This window comes from Alosa alosa, chromosome 22, assembly GCF_017589495.1.
Source record: "Alosa alosa isolate M-15738 ecotype Scorff River chromosome 22, AALO_Geno_1.1, whole genome shotgun sequence".
NCBI classification, from domain to species: Eukaryota; Metazoa; Chordata; class Actinopteri; order Clupeiformes; family Clupeidae; genus Alosa; species Alosa alosa.
The window spans coordinates 23,072,331-23,094,068 of record NC_063210.1 but is presented as its reverse complement, the minus strand read 5'-3'; the positions used below and the strand labels follow the sequence as shown (position 1 = coordinate 23,094,068).

The window sequence follows — 21,738 nt, the reverse complement described above, 5'->3', positions numbered from 1 at the left end:
AAACATTATGAATTCTTTTTTGAAAACATTAATAAGTTATGTTATTTAATTGTGTATTTCAGGTAATTCCAGATTACCAATGTGCAATTGTGGTGTTTTGATTGAGTAAAGATAAATCAAATAACCATAACCCGATTCAAGTTCCAGTGAATTTTTTGGAAAACAAATAAAAAAATAAAATAAATATATATGTGTATTAAATTTGTTTTCCAAGTATTTTCACTGGAACATTTATATATATATATATATATATATGAAAATGTATTAAAATGGTAGCGTTTCGGAATAGAGCTCTCACTTGTTAAACGCGGTTGTTCTTATTTGCCTTAGCACACTCCTTTCCTTGTCCCAATATCTTATGTTCTAGTTGGAAACTGTGTGAAAAGGGTGCACTGCAAAAACTGCTTATCTAACAAAATCTAACCAAGTGTTATTAATCTTATATCAAGATAAAAAAAAAACTAGTTGGTATTGTTTTCAGTATAAAGAAACTTACCTAGCGCTTTCTTGTGAAATCATTTGACTTAATTAAAAAAAAATTGACTTATTGACTGACTGAGAACGCACTGACCGATACTCTAAATGAGGCTGAGTGGCTTACATCTGGTGATATCCATAGTATTTGACATCTTACAATGTTTCAGCTTCAAACACAGCTTCAAAAAACAAACACTAGCCTGTCCCTGTCCATTTAGTATCTCCCAGTCCATCTAGTTCATTTTCACTGAGACTAGTAAAACAATTAGTCTGGTGCCCTTTGGCCAATCAGCGATAAGAGGGGATGATGTTTTGAAAACGAAAGTGGTAAACGGTTCTAGCTAAACAAACATATACAAAAAAATAATTACAGTCAGAAGAATGTGTACATTTATGTACAAAGGTAGGCCTAAATACATTGTTTTCTGACTGCCGATGCTGAATATTATCAGTTTGTAAAGGTTAGGCAAACTAGGAAGTAACATTAGGAATCCCATGTGATTGTTTGGGCAAAGTTAAAGCAAAGTCTACACCTGTTACGGTGCTACAGTTGGAAACTTTCCCCAATCGTGCAGACTCTTTAAGTAGTGTGTCTGGTTAAACCAGGTTAAACAAAGACAATCTTTCTCATGAAAATCCATAACCTGCAGGCTTTAGGTCACATGTCCTAGTGACCCAAAGACCCACAAACTCTATACCTCAGAGGATCAACTTCAGCTCAAGACAATTTGGCCATAATCTAGGTCCACCCTGTTCTGCCAAAATTCAGTCCCGGATTTTCACAAATCAAATGTGGCAACCCTATTGACCATGGTCTTTTTGGCACTGGAGTAGTAACCTAGTCCGCCTAGCTCCACTCATCCATCTGGGACCAATCCATTGGAGTGTTGCTTCAGAAGGCTGGGCCTAATCAAAAAATGCTTGCATATGATTGAATAAGCCACTTGTCCGTCATCTATTGACGTGCTACTTCAACCACTCACATCGAAGCCAACCCGTGACGCTGATAACAGTCTCACAGTCGCTTCTACGCTATGTCACATCTATGAAACTCCCGCCCTGCGTCCTGATTGGCTGTACCATAAAATACCATCTCTGGCCTACACTGGCCTTTGGAATTCTATAAATCAGCTTATAAATTCAACGTTTGTTGGTTCTGGTGCTGTTTAAATTAGTGTGACGGCACAAGCTTCTCCCACAACACCTAGTGTTTGTGAGGTTGATATAAAAGGCCTTCGCTGTCAGTGTCTCAGAAAGTAAATCATTTCATTCTCGCCACTGACCTGCTATGTCTACAACCTAATCGTTTTGCTTTTTGTGGTGGCTCAGATAACTCAGATAAATCCTCCTTTCTGCTGCATCTGTGCCTCAGCTCTCGGAAGCTTTTGTTCACCTGTCTGCTGTTTAAGTTTCTGGACCAGAGGCTTGACTCTCATCATGTGGCTGCTGATGTTTGTGGCGTGGTCCTTGGCCTGTGCCGGGGAAACTACTGGTACCTGTTTGGGAAGCCGAGCCTGTTCTCTCTGGAGTTGCTAAGGCTCAATGATCCACTAGAACTAGACCAGGAGAAGAGGACCAAGCTGCTGAAGAAAGGTGGGTGACCCATATAAAACTCTACATTTGTGCCATTTTTAGGACTTAATGCCTTGACTGGTGGCAATGTGTGATTGTCTGTGTGTATGTGTTTCTTTAAGTATTGGAATGGCAAATCTCTCTGTGTGTTAATCTCTAAGAGGAAATGTGTGGGCAAGAAAAACTTTAATTTCTATATCCCCAGAAGGGTAGAGTACAGCTGGTCTTTCCACAGAAGATAAAATGACAATGGAAGCCAATAAGGACCTTAGTATTGTGCTAATGTGCTTGGTTCTTTAAATTATTGTAAGACTTGCACTGAACTGCATTTAGTTGTTGCACCAGCTTCAGGTTGTAGTTAATTATTGCAGCTGTTGTAAGTCTTACAAGAAGGAAAAGAACTTAGCACATTAGTGGACTAGCAGCATCAACCGTTACATAAGGTAAAGGACATGCTGTAATAGGGAACAATAGGCAAATGAGTCTTTGTACTGTTATGTAGTTTTACACTGATTATAGTCATACTGTATGTGCTCCACCGGATAATTTACTAATCTGATTACTGGTGGCCACACTGTAATTCTTCCACACAAATCCCTCACGTTATATATTTAGATACACGATCATATTTGAAAGTTTTGAAGACAACTGGTCTTTGTTGATTGTGCTATGTGCATTGTCCTGAAGTGCCAACTCCAAACATGGTTGAATGCAACAGCCACTGACAATTTAATGTGTCTTACAACACAATTTCACATCTGAAAACAATGTACAAGTGTACAATGTACAATGTTGTGTGTTGTGCTATTATGTTGGAAAACATGACATAAGCATAATTGACCAATTGTGTTTTGTTTCCAGAGAATTTGTTTAAGGGAGTGTTGGCAATATCTAATCTTTTTACTGCAATTACTCAGCTGCTTTAGACACTGTTATTGGTGCTGTAGAAATGAATACGACAGTACAAATCTCTAGTTGGCGAAAAGCATGATAAAAACATCCTCATTAACATTGTGTCTTTTAGTGAAATATTTTTTATTGTTATCAGCTATTTTTATCCAGCTCATGTTCAACTACCTCTTCATTGGTGAGTATCTCCAGGTTATCTCCTACTCTACTATGGTCAGCAGAAGCAGCAGATCATCTTCGTATAGTTATTTTCACATTTGGCTCTTCAAGGCTAATAACCTTTGATCTCATCTCTCCCTCCTTCTCTCCTTCACCCATAGGTGATAAGCCCTAGAGACTGTAGCCTCTTCATGAATGCCCTCCTCATCCACCACTACAAGCGTGGAGCCTACTATCCTAGAGGGGGCGCCAGTGAGATCCCCTACCACATCAGCAACACCATCCGCAAGTATGGCGGTGAAGTGCTGGTGAGAGCTCCGGTCACTCGAATCCTGTTGGATAAAGATGGCGCTGCCTGTGGTGAGTACTGGTCTGGATTGAAAGATCTATTTTAAAATAGATCACTCAGGGCTTTCTCTAGTGTCTTGTTCTCTTATGACTCACTGAAAGTCAATTATTTGTTTATCTAACATGTTTTCTTATGATCTTATGTGAATGTCAAGGTGTGGCAGTGAGGAAGGGCCAAGAGGTAGTGGAGGTGAAAGCACCCATCGTAATCTCCAACTGTGGCCTCTTCAACACCTTCAAGTACTTGCTGCCTCCTCAGATTCAGATGAAACATGGTGAGTCATGTCAACTTACACAACAAACAACTAGGGAAGACCATAGACACAACCATCATTCAGTATTATTTATTCCTTATTGACATTGTACCACACCAATTACTGACTCTAACACAAAAACATGACAAGGAAAGGCAAAAAAATTGGATTTCCAGTAGGTCGGATGGACCACTAGTTGTACATGTTATACACATGTTTGTATTTAGAAGATTTCTGTATAGACACACAACTGCAGAATGGGTGGCAGTCCAATACACATTTCCCACACTGTAGGACAACAAAGTGATTCTTGAATAAAAACATCTCTTTTTTGAAACAAAGTGAACAGGAATTATTTATTTCTTCTGCAGATATCCAGACGGGTGCCCAAATGATGAAACCTGGCAAAGCTTGCATGCTCCTCTACTGTGGTTTCGATGCCACTGCTGAAGAGCTCGACATCACGCCAACCACTTTATGGCTCTTCAAGGAAAACGACATAGACAAATCGTGAGTACCTTGACCAGTGATTAGAAAAGTGTGGACACTTATGTCAAAAGTGAAGCCACCAGAAAAAAAATAAAGAATGGAAGAGATTGAACCAAAATGTGCTCATTTCATCGACAGACTTGAGCTTTAATTTGTCACACAAATTGAATGTAAAGAAATTAACTGGAATTGAATTGAACCAGAATGAACAAAATGAAACTGGATTGACCTGTATTGAACTTTGTCTCAGGATGGATAAATTCTTTGCTATGAGCAAAGCAAAGATGAGGCCCCTGACATGGTGTTCATCACCTTCCCATCTGCCAAAGACACCTCCTCATAGATCAGACATCCAGGTGAGATTGCCCAGATCATATTCAACCATTATTAAGGACCTACTGCTGAAATAAATTTGATTTGCATCTAATACAAGCTTCCACATTCTTGTGATGCTAACTGTCCTGCTTATCTTGGTAGGCAAATCCTGCATGACTGTCCTGACCATGGTGAACTACGAGTGGTTCGAGGAGTGGAGGGACTCAACGGTTAGGAAGAGGAGAGGCGACTACACAGAGTACAAGAACAGATTAAGCTGACCACCTCTTTAACTGGGCCTGCGAGCATTTCCCTAAGATCAAAGACAAGGTGAGCAGGGGATGCATGGCAAGTACACAGTCTTTACAAACCATGAAGTAGGAAACTGAAAATACAAATTTTGGTTCTGCGAGTTATGGAAGGAATTTTAACATGACTTTTAACAAGACAAGAGCTCTAATGATAGATCACTTGGAGGACACAATACATAGAACAGATACAGTATATTCACCATCCTTCACATTGGGCATTTCTTTTCATCCTACTTTCATGAGGAGTTTTTTTTTTCAGGTCAACATCACAACCATAGAGAATAATTATCAATCACATTTCTGTGTTTCTGTCTGTCACCCCGTTCAGGTGGTGTACCAGGAGATAGCCACACCACTCTCCAATGAGCACTACCTGAGAGCATTCAGGGGGGCCCCGTACTCTGGCGAGCACACCCTAGAACGCTTTGACCCAGTGTTAATGGCCAAGAACCGCTGTGACACGCCCGTCAAAAACCTCTACATCACAGGTAAGGGAATGTCATTGTGAGTCTGTCTGTATTCATGAAAATGGATCTGTCTGTGTGTGAGTGTGTGAAAAATCTCCCTTTGTCTTTATCTCTATGTATTTGCATTGGTGCTTTAAACTATTTATGTGTGTTTCAGGTCAGGACGTGTTCAGCTGTGGTATTGCAGGGGCCCTGCATGGCGGGCTGATCTGTGCCTCCACAGTGTTGGGCCACCTCCTCTACGTCGACCTCTTCATGATGAAGATTAAACTGAAGGGGGGCAGCATTTTACGCACTTTACAGAAACTGTTTTTCTAATTGAAGTCTTTCTGTTTTACTCTGACCACAGCTAGCAATAACGTAGCTTGGTCATGCAGTTTTGGACACAGTCCTGTTCCACCGATTTTTGTTCGGTGATTTCTTGCCCACTTGTCCACTGGTACACTTTTATGGAGACACATCACAATTTGTGAACCTTTGTACATAGAGGACACTGCAAAAAATCCATAGGAGGTGCTGCAACTTACTCATTTCAGTATGCCATTACATGCTCATTACACACCTCAGAAGGTCAGATCCAAATGATCGCCACCTGCGGATATATTTGAACTTATTATTGAGACAGGACATATCCATGTCCTGCTGTAAATGTTGATGTTTAGAATTGTTTTCAAATATATTTGTGTCTTCACATAATAATCCTACCTTGGATACCTATTTGCATATTTGTTAAGTCCTTGTCAACTCAATGTGCTGCATATTGGTGTGTAATAGGAGTGTTGTATAATGACATCATTTGCACTGAGAGCAGACTGTTTGTGGAATTTTGTGTATTAACAGTAGTTTGTTCTATGAGCAAACATTTGGATGGGATTTCTGAACTTTGAATCGAGTGTGATGCATGCAGTACCTGGTGTTGCACATGGCTTTTTGTCATCTAGTGCAAAAGAGGTTTTCAGACATAATTCGTGTTATGCATAATTTTAATGTGTTGTCCTGCATGTGTCAGTCATAATGTCATGCAAAATTTGAATTTTGTGTAATTTATGTATATATTATTTTTTCATGACAAAGAGATTATAATTTTGTTATTGCTAGTACAATGTACTCCATTAAAATTATGTTGCCACCATATTTATGGTTGTCATGTTTTATTGGTTTTTAATTTTATAGAAAAATAAAAAACATTTCGCACTCTAAAATACTTTATTTTTGCTAATTCATTTTCAAATTTAGCAGCAGGGGTAACAAACATGTCGGCATTGCGGCCTTCGTCAGTGTGTGTAATCTCTTACCACTTCCTAGTCTTAAGAAGGCAAGTTGCCTCAATTGATGACACCCGTAGCCTGTCTACAGCGCTGCACAGGATCAACGAGCGCTCTGACGCATCGGGCCTCACAGGCCATTCATCAGTCGGAGCGCTTGGTGTCTCCAATGTTCACAACACAACATACAGTACATTAAATGGCCAGACAATGATAAAGTAGCATTAGCAAAAGTGTGTAGGTTACATAAAAAGTGTGTAGGTTACATAAAAAATAATCAAAATCTTCATTCATTCCACTTGGAGACATAGATCGCAGATGACTACTTCTACCAGAAAGACTCAGTAGACAGAATAGAATCAGTTGACAATTTAATTAGTAAAGGAACGGCTTGGATACAAGCATGATAGAGTCCTGAATAGGTAACAGTCTTTGGCGTAGGCCCCATCTCGGATCCGTCCAGCGATGAGCGGATCTCGTCTCCTGCCGATGGATGAAGGCAGGGGCGGGGAGCCTACCCCCAAAAGGATGAGTGATGCCCGCCAGGGCGGTGACTTAGTAACCTGGTTCTGAAAGGAACAAAGACATAGTATACATACAAGATAATTTAAACAGCATGTCTGGGCAGGGGTGATGAGGTTGTGCCAGGACGCTGACAGAATTTTAAAGTGGCTAGGTGTTAACCATTTAACCTAGGGTTGCAATGGGGCCTGCAGCATGCTTTCGCTATAGTGGGATTTAGAAGCTTGATGAGCTGGGCAACCAGCATCTAGGGCAACCTAGACCAATGCGGCGGCCGGGCAACCGGCGTCCAGAGCAACCTGGACCATAAGCACTTCACGATCTGGGCGCCCAGTAACTATCAAGCTAGTACATTGTGACGAGCCAGGCAACCGGCATGCAGAGCAACCTGGACTTTAGTGCTTATGCGAGCTGGGCAACCAGCATCTAGGGCAACCTAGACCACGAGACGTGCCGGGCTACCGGCGTCCAAGGCAACCTGGACCATTAGCTGGGCAACCAGTGTCTAGGGCAACCTAGACCAACGTGACGGCCGGGTGACCAGCATCCAGGGCAACCTGGACCGAACTGGGCAACCAGCGTCTAGGGCAACCTGGACAGACATGACGGCCGGGCAACCGGCATCCAGGGCCACCTGGACCAAACTGGGCAACCAGCGTCTGGGGCAACCTAGGCGAAGTCATGAGCGGGCAACCCGGCGTCCAAGGCAACCTGGACAGTGAGCTGGGCAACCAGCGTCTAGGGCAACCTAGACCAACGTGACGGCCGGGCAACCGGCACACGGTGCGACCTGAACCATGAGCTGGGCAACCAGCGTTTAGGGCAACCTAGACCGATGTGATGGCCGGGAGACCGGCATCCAGGGCAACCTGGACCAAACTGGGCAACCAGTGTCTAGAAGCGACCTAGGCGTGCATCACGAGGCGGGCAACCCGGAAGTGACCCTGAACCATAAGCGTTGAGCAGAGCTGGGCAACCAGTGTAAAGGGCAACATGCCCATGGCTGAGACTAAATCACCACAAGCTACCGGCATGCTAGGCCCCAATATGTTTCAGCGATTAGTGCAAGGCGAATGCCAGAATGTAACCACCGCCACCAGGATTTGTGAAGGTAAAATGAGGTACCTGAGTTAACATAGGAGAGAAACTTCTGAGCATCAAAAATGTCAAGACGAGTTAGTTTGATGCATCCTGATGGATGACGTGGATAGCCCTTTTTGGGCGGCAGTCTTAACTGCGCCCGATCGCGGAATGAGTGAGAAGTGAACCTCTTTGGAGAGAGGTTACATTTAAGCAGCACGTTAGCTAGATGGCAGCTGAAAATCAGGTAAAGTGTGAGCCGTAGTTTAAGGTAGTGAACGGGGACCAGGGAAGCAATACATGGTTAGGGTTAAAAGGTTAAACATGATTTACTCAGAATCAATGCAGGGGAATAGAGCTTGTGGTTGCAGATGCTTGGGACCAGAGCAATGAGTTAGTTGATATGGGTGCTTGAGTATATTCGTATCAAAGACATGTAGTTTAATATTTAGGATAGATGACCATTATGACTAGTTTTGTGGAAGACTAGTGCTTGTGAAGCCAGATGTGTGTTCTGGTTCGATAGCACCTGCAGTGGCTAGAGTGAGATGAATGCATTGAGCTGCAGACCCAAGGCCAAGATAGATGCGTGAGAGCTACACCTTAGCACCTGCTCTTGGAAACCCCCCCAAAATAAGATGGGCAGCATCAGTAATGCAAGGGAAGCATGACCTTGCGACGTAGACAAAGGACTTCTCAGGACAATTCATGCCTGTATGTGACAGGAGGAAGAAACATATGTAACTGAAATATGACAAGACAACGAACAGATGAGTGCTGGGGTACCATTGGTGCTTATGCATCTCAGAGTGCAGAGGAGCTCTGAGTGACGTAACGAGAGCTCGCTATACCAGCCGCACCAACTGTGGCAGGATAGTACAGTTTAGAACTGACTGCTGGAGAGACAATGAGTAAAGGTAGCAATGAGGAGAGAATAAGCAATACATATCGCCCAACTGGATGCAGAAATGATATCAGTCATGTGCCAAGCACTGGCCCCTGAGTGATGAGTGGAGGGGTGTGCATACACATTTTTAATCAAAGCGACTGACAATGTACCCTGGGAATCCAGAGTTCTCACGGAAGCGTTTGCTCAGGGAGAGACTCGAGTCTGGCAAGGAGTATGATGCACGTAACTTTGGTTCCCCGCGATGCAAGGGGCAAATCATATCTGTGTAGCTCATATAGCGGGCCAGAGGCGATCTAAACAGATGACAGACGTAGTGTAGATTGCGTGCAGTGAGATTTCCAAATGCGTGCTTGGTGCCGCCCCCTCGAGTTGGGACATTACGTTATTTGTGGCCAGACCCTTAATCTGTCAGATTGGGGAGAATTGTGAAGACGGAGGGATGACCCCACTCCAGTATGAACTGGAAACGCGATTGCGTGATTCCGTGAACCGGCACTGCCATCCCTGTAAGAAAGTAGATGTTAGTGTGATATGTGGAACTGCTTCTCCATTGACAAACTGCATCCCCTCAACAGAAGAGGGGAGGCATGATGCACCTGCAGGGGTTAGCAAATTAAAGATTGGGAGGAGAATGTAAAAGGAACTTGCACGTCCTCCCTGGCGCGATCACTTTGGGTGAGCATATCTGCCAAAAACAAAACAGCCAAGGCAAAATAGGAGAATGGAAATTAGAGTATACATTATTTGCAGAGGATCCTGCTGAAACGGAAATTCGAGTCAACAATCAATGTGACGGATGGCGTGACTAGATGGGCTGAAATCACATGGACACGCAGAGACCCGTTGGACCGCTCCGTTTGACCTGCGAGAAGGAAGGAGTGGTTAGACAGGTGAAATGTAGTATCGTCATCGGTAAAACAATCAGCCAACGGCTACGTTGGTAGTCGTGATCAACGAACTTCCAGCATAGGCCACCACTTAAACCACAACTAGCGAAATGCAAAATTGCCGACATAATCATGAACAGCCGGTAACCATTAACACCAATATATGGAGTGCTGAAGCGACCCACTGGTGGGCAGTGAGCAAAGTGAGGCCTGCCAAAGAATTCCTTGTAACCCAATACACAATATGGAATCAGAAAAGACATTTCAAACATACAAAAGACGCTAGAAGGATATGTTAAATACAAATGACACAGCTTCTTAATTAAAAGCTCAACCAACACCATGTGGGCATGAGCCCATCACTGTGGCGTCAGGTAATGAACAATGACATAGTACGGGCATTGAAAATAAAACACCCATAATTGCCTAGATAATAGCTTGTGTGACATAGGGTTCTGGCAATTGATGACCATGGGCCGGCGTGCCGTCATTTTGGTTCTAGCTTTGGTGTAAGACCCCCCAAAATTGAGAACCCAGATAGCCGAGAACGTCGGGGACGTCACGGCATACCTGGGACATGACAGATCAGCGGTAGCTGAGAGTAGTTTGATCAACGACAACTAGCGATCAACAACCCGTGCCATATTGAGCAAGCTGAAGCGCAAACTCGCATACAAGACCGACTGAGGAGTACTTAAGCAGTGCATGCAGAGAATCACCCGAGGAAGGCCGTGTAGACTCCCCACCAGAAGGTATGGGACGCAATCCCAGATGATTAAAAAAAATGCAACGAATGAACTGGCTTCCCGCAGCCATGCACAAGGAGTGATACCTGAACCTAAGTTCCAGCAGACGAGTAGCCTAGCCTAAAGCCTACGCAGCCCAACGAGCCGCAAGGCAAATTAAGAGGCAAAAAACAACTGGTTTGACGACGCTCAACCAAGGTAGACATCGAGATAACCACAGTGAGTGTAGAACATCAATTAAACAGGTCTTGGGTTGGGTTCAATGGCAGCGTGGTGCAGGCTAGCAATTAACAGCACAAATTGCAGGGATTACGAAATCAGCAGGAATTATTGTAAGGAGGCCTAAGTGAAAGTTAAACCGTGTCAGACGAGTCAGTTTGTTTGCTGCCCGCCGAATATCGTCGGCAAGCAGGTTGCATGACTGTGGGTAGAGTGTAGCCCAGCTCGAGGAGCTTGGGAAGAGAGCACAACAACCTTACCAACCAGGCGCTGAAGCTTGAGAAATCGTTGCCGAAACGACATGGGCCTGCGACAGAGTTGCGCGAGGACGGCGACCCGGCAGTAGGTTACCGTGAAGTGAAGGCTGCAACAGCGTGAGCATGACTGGCCCGATATGCAGAGATTAGCGATGAAGCGACATGCAGTGGCCCTGACCGGCGGGCGCTGGAGTCCCTAACAGCGCAGCGAACGAGCGCGGTTAGATTGTAACAAGGAACGCCACTGAGGGCAGAAGGGGCGAAGGTAAAAACGCAGAGAGCCCAGGTCCACGCGGAAGCCTGAGCTAGGACGTTAAAGTCGGCGTACTGAGAAGCAAAAGCAGTGTTAGGTGGAACATATTTAAAGAGCCCACTGAATTCCTATAGGCTAGCGCTGATTGAATGAGTGAATGATCAGATTGCAGGGCTTTCCCGAAAAGTAGGCAAAGCTAAGATTGGCTCCATGTAAGCATGGGAGGAGTAAAGCTACACTACGAGTCTTCCTAGTAGAACTTTTGCTGAAGCTATCATTTCCTTTGAAGAAGTTTCCTGTCTATATCTCTTCCCTTGTGGGCAGGGGAATAGCACAAGATTTTTTCAACTTTTCAAGGGCCCTCTCTCCCCTTGGGCCCCTATAATCAGTAGTGGTTTTACCCCCAGTCCAACGCCCCTGCCTGCGGGATCTATGTACGTGTTCTATGCCAGTGCATTTAAGATCTTCTAGAGTGTGGTTCTTTTCTATAAAATGTCTTGCTACTGGTGAACTTATATCTCTCCTATGAATGGTTGATTTATGTTCACTCAGTCTTGTTCTTAATGGTCTTCATGTTTTTCCAAAGTATGATAATTGTCAGGGGAATTGCAAAAGATAAATTACGTTTTTCATAGAACAATTTTGTAGATTTTCTATGATTTTCTATTTTATGTGGATACAGCCAAATGTGCTGGGGTTTTTTTTATGTAAAATGAATCATTTTTATACATCCATTATCTCACTAGAGGAAAAGAGATCCACACACCAGATAGTTCCCCATTCATAATTTTTTTTTATCGTGTGACATTTCGAGTTTGTGGCTCTTCTTCAGACTTAAGTCAGTCAACACGCTCACTTTATGTCATTAGCCTCTAAGTATTGCTGAACGATGCAACAAGTAGGGCTACACCTCAGTTGCAAATGCAAACAGGTCCAGTAAATCTGTGTTTACCCCACATGAGCTGATTTTCTTGTCCAATACCCAAGGCTTACTTTTTTTTTATTGTGGTCACCCTTTTCCTGACAGTATTGTAGTTTGCTTCTTTTGGAACATAGGTAACATTAACCTGTAATGACTAGTCAGTTAGCCGGGGCGGAGCCAGAGGGGTAGCTTGGTGTGGCACGCGCCACCCCCGAGATTCGATTCAACCCCAGGTGCCATCTCAAAAATTCTACTTTACGATCGGCCATTAACGTGGTCAAAGGCGGAACCTTTCTTGACGCACTTGCTGCCTTTAAATCAGCGCGGGAGCTTGGACAGTCAGACGTCTAAAGAGTTAGCACTAATAAAGTTACATTAATGATAGTGAGCTAGCTATAATGGTTATCTCCAAGCCGTGAAGCTGGGTTCATAGTACTCACACTAGGCATTCTTAGCATGACTTTAGATGTCTCTGAAACACCAAAATACAACCAAAGTTGATAAATCAGTACATTGTATACTTGTGTACATGTAATATTTTAGATTCTATGTTTCTATAATGACAATCAAATGGAAATCTTAAATGGCCTTGAGTCTGCCAACGTTTACCCCCAGTCCCTGTAAGTCCACAAATCCCAAGTTTCCTAAGTTAAATAGGTTAAGTTCATGGTATATGTCTCATTGTCATAGAAAGTATTTTACCTCCAGGTGGTCTGTCTCAATTTGATAGAAAATCAGCTGTCTCTGGGGAGATTTTGTTTTGCCTGACGATTTGTTATCTTTTAAAAACTGTATACATCATTGATACAGGTCAATGATAAGAGTGGCACATAGGTCACATCAAAATCGCATCATTACCATATTGCAAGGTGGAGGATATAAAAACCAGCTCCCTGGCGAGAGATCAGTATTACAGCGAGCCACAATAATTATGTTCCTCTTTGTGGTAAACTCTGATGACATAATAGCAAGCATTGGCCTGGAAGGCCTTCTCTGCAGGCCAAAGTGATTAACAGCGTTAATTGACCTAAGTCATGAGGTAATATAAGTTTGGCTGTTACACTTTACTTGACAGTATCAACGTAATAGTGACATGACACTGTCATGAACGTGTCATAAACAATTCATAAACATAAACAAGTTAGGGTTAGGATTGGGTTTAGGGTTAGGATTAGAGCTAGGGTCAGGGTTAGGGTTAGGATTAGGGTTAGTGGTTAGGGTTCATGTGTCATGACATGTCACTCTTGTCAATCCTGTCAAGTGTTTCCAAATGTTTTTTTTACATTGTGCAACAATGGTACAGAATCACATGGGCAATTTAAGTTCAAGATTGTAATACACATTAAAACATTCTTTACAAATGTTCATAAATCATTCAGATAAAAAGTTAAAATCACTTCAAACATATTTACATGTTAGATTTGATCCAGGCCGGTAACACTTTACTTGACAGTACAGACATAAGAATGAGATGACACTGTCATGAATACATGACACTGTCATGACACGTGAGGCAAAACCCTAACCCTAACTTTAACCCTAAACCTAACCCTAACTTGTTATGACAAAAAACTAATGACACTTAATGACAGAAGTGTCATGTCATAAACGTTTATGACTTGTTTATGACACGTTCATGACAGTGTCATGACACTCTTATGTTGATATTGTCAAGTAAAGTGTAACCAAAAAGGACCCCTTAATGTTGCCCTGAGGCAACAAAAAGAAAAAGCTAATTTCATTACATGAAAAAAAAAAATGAAACACTGTCAAAAGCTTTTCTCCATCTTCATACATGCATGTATATGATTACTTTACCATTAATGTCATTTTAATTACTTTACAAAGGTAAATAATAATGTTAACGTTTGGTGTTCCAGAAAGACATTACATATATGCCAGAAAATGAGTCTAGTTTGATGTGCAGGTTGGTAAACATCAGGAGACAAAGTCCATTCGTTTTGATCGACCTGTATCTTAATTGCCCAGCCACAAAACCCACGGTTCACCACTGATGATGACAGGTCATCCTTCTTCTTATTCTACATGGACAAAAAATAACTCCATTATGTTTCCTTGTAACCATCCCGAATTATGTGATTTGTTTTCCTCCGAACTGCCCACAGTTTGATTGACAGGTTAACACCAAGGACTTCCTATGTCTGATTACAAAACCACCATAAGGCATGTGCCAAATATATGTAATTTTATGGTTATTCCAGTGTTTTTTGTCAGCCATCTTGAATGTCCAAAATAAATCAAAAAGTTTTGGTGCTCTATTCATAATGATTCCGGACTGTTTTGAGGTTAATTCCCACTACTATAAGACCATGTCTCAGTTGCTCAGCTGTGGAAAGCCTCATAGTGAGTAAGGCCTACTAACCTACATTACAGCAGTTATCAACTATTACCAGAGTAAACGAAGGACTGTGCTAAATAGGGGGAAGAACAACCAGGTCAAACAAGTCTTTTGTTCCTTCAGAAAGTGGAACATGTCCCACTTCTGTGAGTTCCTTTTTATCCTCTTTTAGCAGTGTTGTCGATTTCTTCCAATTTTTGGATTATGTTAATTGTCCTGTTCTTGTTGTGACTATGAGGGCAAATGACTAGCCAGACAGATTATTTAGCTAATCTGATTTGATCACAACCCCACTGCCATTTGGAATTCCACACAAATCATCTTATGAATATTCCTTCATAAGATTCTAATGTAATTCTTCCACACAAATCCCTCACTTTTTCCATGGCGACGCAACAGCCTCTGACAATTTAATCTAATTGTTTTACAACACAATTTCACAGCTGAAACAATGCACAACATAATGCATAATAAGTTTTCAGTGAGATAACTGTTATAGAGAAAGATATGTCAAGAATGAAATTTTCAGTGAAGCTAATGTCAACTTTTCTGGTTTGTCAATCCAAATTACAGTATGTACCTAACAACAAATGAATGGGATATAAGGAAAAAGCAGTGAGTTTTTTCTTTATTAAAACTAAGGAACAGTCTGCATACAGTCACTTGATATCACTCGACTGTCTTAGCATTCTTATTGCTGTAACGTGTATGAACTAATGGCATGATTAGACAGCTTTTAGATTTCCCACTGCTGTTTGTGCTCAGGATCTTTCTCATGGTGTTACATTTGTAAGTTCATTGTGCATAGTTATTAAGTAAGCTTAGTTAGACTTTAAACTTCACACTTTGCCCAGCATTAAAATTAGAACCCATGGGTACATTCATGGTTAGTTGGCTGCAATTTGAATACATACTATGACAGATGAGTTTAGACAGCAGTTTTGACAGCAGTCCCTCAGCTCTTTTGAGACAGTAATATTAAGTCTGTAATAAATTCATACAATAGATTAAAAGGTCTGTCTCTTAGAGAATTACTGTATATTGCTTATTGCTTTTTCTGAACTGTTCTTTATCTCTTTCTCAGCTCTTGGAGGCTTCTGCTGTGTGTCACTGGTCTGCTATGTGGGTCTCTGGATCAGAAGCTTGACCCTCATCATGAAGCTGCTGCTGTTTCTGGTGTCTGGTTCCTTGGCCTGTGCTGGGGAACCTACTGGTACCTGTTTCTGAAGCCCAGCCCGTTCTCTCTGGAGTCACTGCGTGTACAGAACCACTAGAAGTGGACCAGAAGAAGAGGAACAAGGTGCTGAAGAAAGGTGAGAGGTCAAATCCCCAAAAATGTCCCATTTATGTGCCATGTTTAAATTACCATTTGAAAACCATAATGTGTTTACTGAATATGTATGTTTGTAGTTTGTGCTAGTGCATGATTGTGTGGGATTGTATGAATTTGTTACTTTGTGTGACTGAATACTGGAAATGTGTTTATCTCATATGTGTTATGTTAGAGAGAGATTGTGAAGTAGCTGTGACAAGGTTTTTGGTCTTCCTGACAATTAATTCCTTCTTGTATTGCTTTCTGATGTCAGAAAGCACAGCTGTAAAATATAGCGAGACTCAAACTGGTTGTGAAGTCATACTATTTATCACCATAATGTCAGACATCTGCAAGGCCAACTGCAATTGCTCATGTGTCTCCCTCCATGTAGGTTTCAGTAGGGAGAGAATCCCTGAGAACCTGGATGCCATCATCATCGGGCAGCGGTCCCGAGGCCTGACTATGGCTTTGTATGGCCAAAAAGGGGAAGGGGTGCTGGTTCTAGAGCAACATGACAATGCTGATGGATGCTGCCACACCTTCAATGGAGAAAGGCTTTGAATTTGATGTTGGTGAGTAGACCTACTACTACTGGGTTGCTGATCTAAATTGTATTCTCACTATATGAACACACAAATAATGAGCTAAACACCTAAATATCCTGTGCCTTTCTTCTAAAAGATAATCAGTCCAATTCATATGTATCAACACATGAGCATGTAGTGTTGCCATTTGGACTCAATGCCACAACACTCATATGGTCATGACACTAAGTTGAATATGAAATGTATAACTCACAGAAACAGTGTGTAGACAGGGAAAAAAAACTCACTAGAGGAGATGGGGCAGTCCTTGGGGTAGGTTTCTAGGAAGAAAATCCACTTTACAGGCAAGTCTTCACTGGTGTGGTGTAGTTAGCCATTCTGGTCACCTGCTGCTACCAGCTGTCCTTAGGTGCTACAAATTCAACACCATTGTTTCTCTGTGCTCCTGCAATAAAGTCATGTGTGTGTGTGTGTGTGTGTGTGTGTGTGTGTGTTTTTTATATGTGTAGGCCTTCACTATGTCGGTCAGCTGCATGAGAACAGCCTGATGCGAATCGCCTTTGACCAAATCACAGAGGGTCAGCTGGAATTTGTGACCCTGCCCCAGCACTTTGACAATATCCACATTGGTCAAGGAGAGGAGCACCGTGAGTATAGCTTCTATACTGGGAAGACCGAGATGGAGGCCAACATGAAGAAGCAGTTCCCAGACGACACCAAGGCTGTTGAGGAGTTCTTCAGAGTCATGAAGGTATGACATGGAGGACACTGCCCCCTGCAGTCAGACAGGGGAAGTATGGCATATGGCATACATTTGTCAATACTGATGGTTTTAGTACCTCATTCTTTGTTGTTGTTGTTGTAGGTCTCTGCCAGGAAGACCTTCTACCTGGGCCTCCTGAAGCTCATCCCTCGCTGGCTGGCCCTCTTCTTTCTCAAGTCCGGCATCGCTGACCGCTGCTCCTCCGTCTTCCGTCTGGCCACCACCGGTGTCACCACCTGGGCTGACCAGCTGACCAATAACAAGGACCTCCAGCTCATGTTCAACTACCTCTTCATTGGTGAGTATCTCCAGGTTATCTCCTACTCTACTATGGTCAGCAGAAGCAGCAGATCATCTTCGTATAGTTATTTTCACATTTGGCTCTTCAAGGCTAATAACCTTTGATCTCATCTCTCCCTCCTTCTCTCCTTCACCCATAGGTGATCGCCCTAGAGACTGTAGCCTCTTCATGAATGCCCTCCTCATCCACCACTACAAGCGTGGAGCCTACTATCCTAGAGGGGGCGCCAGTGAGATCCCCTACCACATCAGCAACACCATCCGCAAGTATGGCGGTGAAGTGCTGGTGAGAGCTCGGTCACTCGAATCCTGTTGGATAAAGATGGCGCTGCCTGTGGTGAGTACTGGTCTGGATTGAAAGATCTACTTTAAAATAGATCACTCAGGGCTTTCTCTAGTGTCTTGTTCTCTTATGACTCACTGAAAGTCAATTATTTGTTTATCTAACATGTTTTCTTATGATCTTATGTGAATGTCAAGGTGTGGCAGTGAGGAAGGGCCAAGTTGGAGGTTGTAATCTCCAACTGTGGCCTTTCAACACCTTCAAGTACTTGGCCTCCTCAGATTCAGATGAAACATGGTGAAGTCATGTCAACTTACACAACAAACAATTAGGGAAGACCAGAGACACAACCATCATTCAGTATTATTTATTCCTTATTGACATTGTACCACACCAATTACTGACTCTAACACAAAAACATGACAAGGAAAGGCGGAAAAATTGGATTTCCTGTAGGTCGGATGGACCACTAGTTGTACATGTTATACACATGTTTGTATTTAGAAGATTTCTGTATAGACACACAACTGCAGAATGAGTGGCAGTCCAAGACACATTTCCCACACTGTAGGACAACAAAGTTAATCTTGAATAAAAACATCTATTTTTTGAAACAAAGTGAACAGGAATTATTTATTTCTTCTGCAGATATCCAGACGCGTGCCCAAATGATGAAACCTGGCAAAGCTTGCATGCTCCTCTTCTGTGGTTTCGATGCCACTGCTGAAGAGCTCGACATCACGCCAACCACTTTATGGCTCTTCAAGGAAAACGACATAGACAAATCGTGAGTACCTTGACCAGTGATTAGAAAAAAGAATGGACACTTATGTCAAAAAGTGAAGCCACCAAAAAAAACTAAAGAAGAGATTGAACCAAAATGTATTCATTTCATCAACAGATTTGAGCTTTAATTTGTCCACACAAATTGAATGTAAAGAAATTTAACAGGAATTGAATTGAACCAGAATGAACAAAATGAAACTGGATTGACCTGAATTGAACTTTGTCTCAGGATGGATAAATTCTTTGCTATGAGCAAAGATGAGGCCCCTGACAATGTTCCCATGGTGTTCATCACCTTCCCATCTGCCAAAGACACCTCCTCACAAGATCAGACACCCAGGTGAGATTGCCCAGAACATATTCAATCATTTGGGTTAAGGACCCATTGCTGAAATAAATGTGATTTTTTGCATCTAATACAAGCTTCCACATTCTTGTGATGCTAACTGTCCATGCTTATCTTGGTAGGCAAATCCTGCATGACTGTCCTGACCATGGTGAACTACGAAAGTGGTTTGAGGAGGGAAGGACTCAACAGTTAGGAAAAGAGGAGACGACTACACAGAGTACAAGAACAGATTCGCTGACCACCTCTTTAACTGGGCCTGCGAGCATTTCCCTAAGATCAAAGACAAGGTGAGCATTCAGGGGATGAATAAATCTACTAACTGAATTTGAGTTCCAATGATATATGAGTACTATATTGGAGAATGGAAAATATAAACAGAGTCACTTTACAAACCATGAAACATCATAGAGAATAATTATCATTCACATTTCTGTGTTTCTGTCTGTCACCCCTTCAGGTGGTGTACCAGGAGATAGCCACACCACTCTCCAATGAGCACTACCTGAGGGGGGGCCCCTGCACTCTGGCGAGCACACCCTAGAACGCTTTGACCCAGTGTTAATGGCCAAGAACCGCTGTGACATGGCCAAAAACCTCTACATCACAGGTAAGGGAGTGTCATTGTGAGTCTGTCTGTATTCATGAAAATGGATCTGTCTGTGTGTGAGTGTGTGAAAAAATCTCCCTTTGTCTGTATCTCTATGTATTTGCATTGGTGCTTTAAACTATTTATGTGTGTTTCAGGTCAGGACGTGTTCAGCTGTGGTATTGCAGGGGCCCTGCATGGCGGGCTGATCTGTGCCTCCACAGTGTTGGGCCACCTCCTCTACGTCGACCTCTTCATGATGAAGATTAAACTGAAGGGGGGCAGCATTTTACGCACTTTACAGAAACTGTTTTTCTAATTGAAGTCTTTCTGTTTTACTCTGACCACAGCTAGCAATAACATAGCTTGGTCATGCAGTTTTGGACACAGTCCTGTTCCACCGATTTTTGTTCGGTGATTTCTTGCCCACTTGTCCACTGGTACACTTTTATGGACACACATCACAATTTGTGAACCTTTGTACATAGAGGACACTGCAAAAATCCATAGGAGGTGCTGCAACTGACTCATTTCAGTGAGCCATTACATGCTTATTACACACCTCAGGTGGTCAGATCCAGATGATCGCCACCTGCGGATATATTTGAACTTATTATTGAGACAGGACATATCCATGTCCTGCTGTAAATGTTGATGTTTAGAATTGATTTCAAATATATTTGTGTCTTCACATAATAATCCTACCTTGGATACCTACTTGCATATTTGTTAAGTCCTTGTCAACTCAATGTGCTTCATATTGGTGTGTAATAGGAGTGTTGTATAATGACACCGTTTGCACTGAGAGCAGACTGTTTGTGGAATTTTTTGTATTAACAGTAGTTTGTTCTATGAGCAAACATTTGGATGGGATTTCTGAACTTTGAATCGAGTGTGATGCATGCAGTACCTGGTGTTGCACATGGCTTTTTGTCATCTAGTGCAAAAGAGGTTTTCAGACATAATTCGTGTTATGCATAATTTTAATGTGTTGTCCTGCATGTGTCAGTCATAATGTCATGCAAAATTTGAATTTTGTGTAATTTATGTATATATTATTTTTTCATGACAAAGAGATTATAATTTTGTTATTGCTAGTACAATGTACTCCATTAAAATGTTGTTGCCACCATATTTATGGTTGTCATGTTTTATTGGTTTTTAATATATAGAAAAATAAAAAAAATGGTTGCACTCTAAAATACTTTATTTTTGCTAATTCACTTTCACATTTAGCAGCAGGGGTAACAAACATGTCCGCATTGCGGCCTTCGTCAGTGTGTGTAATCCCTTACCACTTCCTATTCTTTCCTCAATTGATGACACCCGTAGCCTGTCTACAGCGCTGCACAGGATCAACGAGCGCTCTGACGCATCGGGCCTCACAGGCCATTCATCAGTCGGAGCGCTTGGTGTCCTGTCTATATCTCCTCCCCTGCGGGCAGGGGAATAGCACAAGATTTTTTCAACTTTTCAAGGGCCCTCTCTCCCCTTGGGCCCCTATAATCAGTAGTGGTTTTACCCCCAGTCCGACGCCCCTGCCTGCGGGATATATGTACGTGTTCTATGCCAGTGCATTTAAGATCTTCTAGAGTGTAATTGTCAGGGGAATTGCAAAAGATAAATTACGTTTTTCATAGAACAATTTACCAATGAATCATTTTGTAGATTTTCTTTGTGTGGATACAGCCAAATGTGCTGTTTTTTGTTTTTAATGTAAAATGAATCATTTTTATACATCCATTATCTCACTAGAGGAAAAGAGATCGACACACCAGATAGTTCCCCTTTCATAATTTTTTTTTATCGTGTGACATTTCGAGTTTGTGGCTCTTCTTCAGACTTAAGTCAGTCAACACGCACATGTTATCTCATTAGCCTCTAAGTATTGCTGAACGATGCAACAAGTAGGGCTACACCTCAGTTGCAAATTCAAACAGGTCCAGTAAATCTGTGTTTACCCCACATGAGCTGATTTTCTTGTCCAATACCCAAGGCTTATTTTTTTTTATTGTGGTCACCCTTTTCCTGACAGTATTGTAGTTTGCTTCTTTTGGAACATAGGTAACATTAACCTGTAATGACTAGTC

General features: G+C 42.3%; 2 pseudogenes; both read left to right on the top strand.

The window, feature by feature from the left end:
- The first annotated feature begins 870 nt into the window (after positions 1 to 870).
- LOC125287987 lies at positions 871 to 6,360 on the top strand (annotated as a pseudogene).
- A 7,036-nt stretch (positions 6,361 to 13,396) lies between these two features.
- On the top strand, positions 13,397 to 20,782 carry LOC125287986 (annotated as a pseudogene).
- Positions 20,783 to 21,738: the final 956 nt, after the last annotated feature.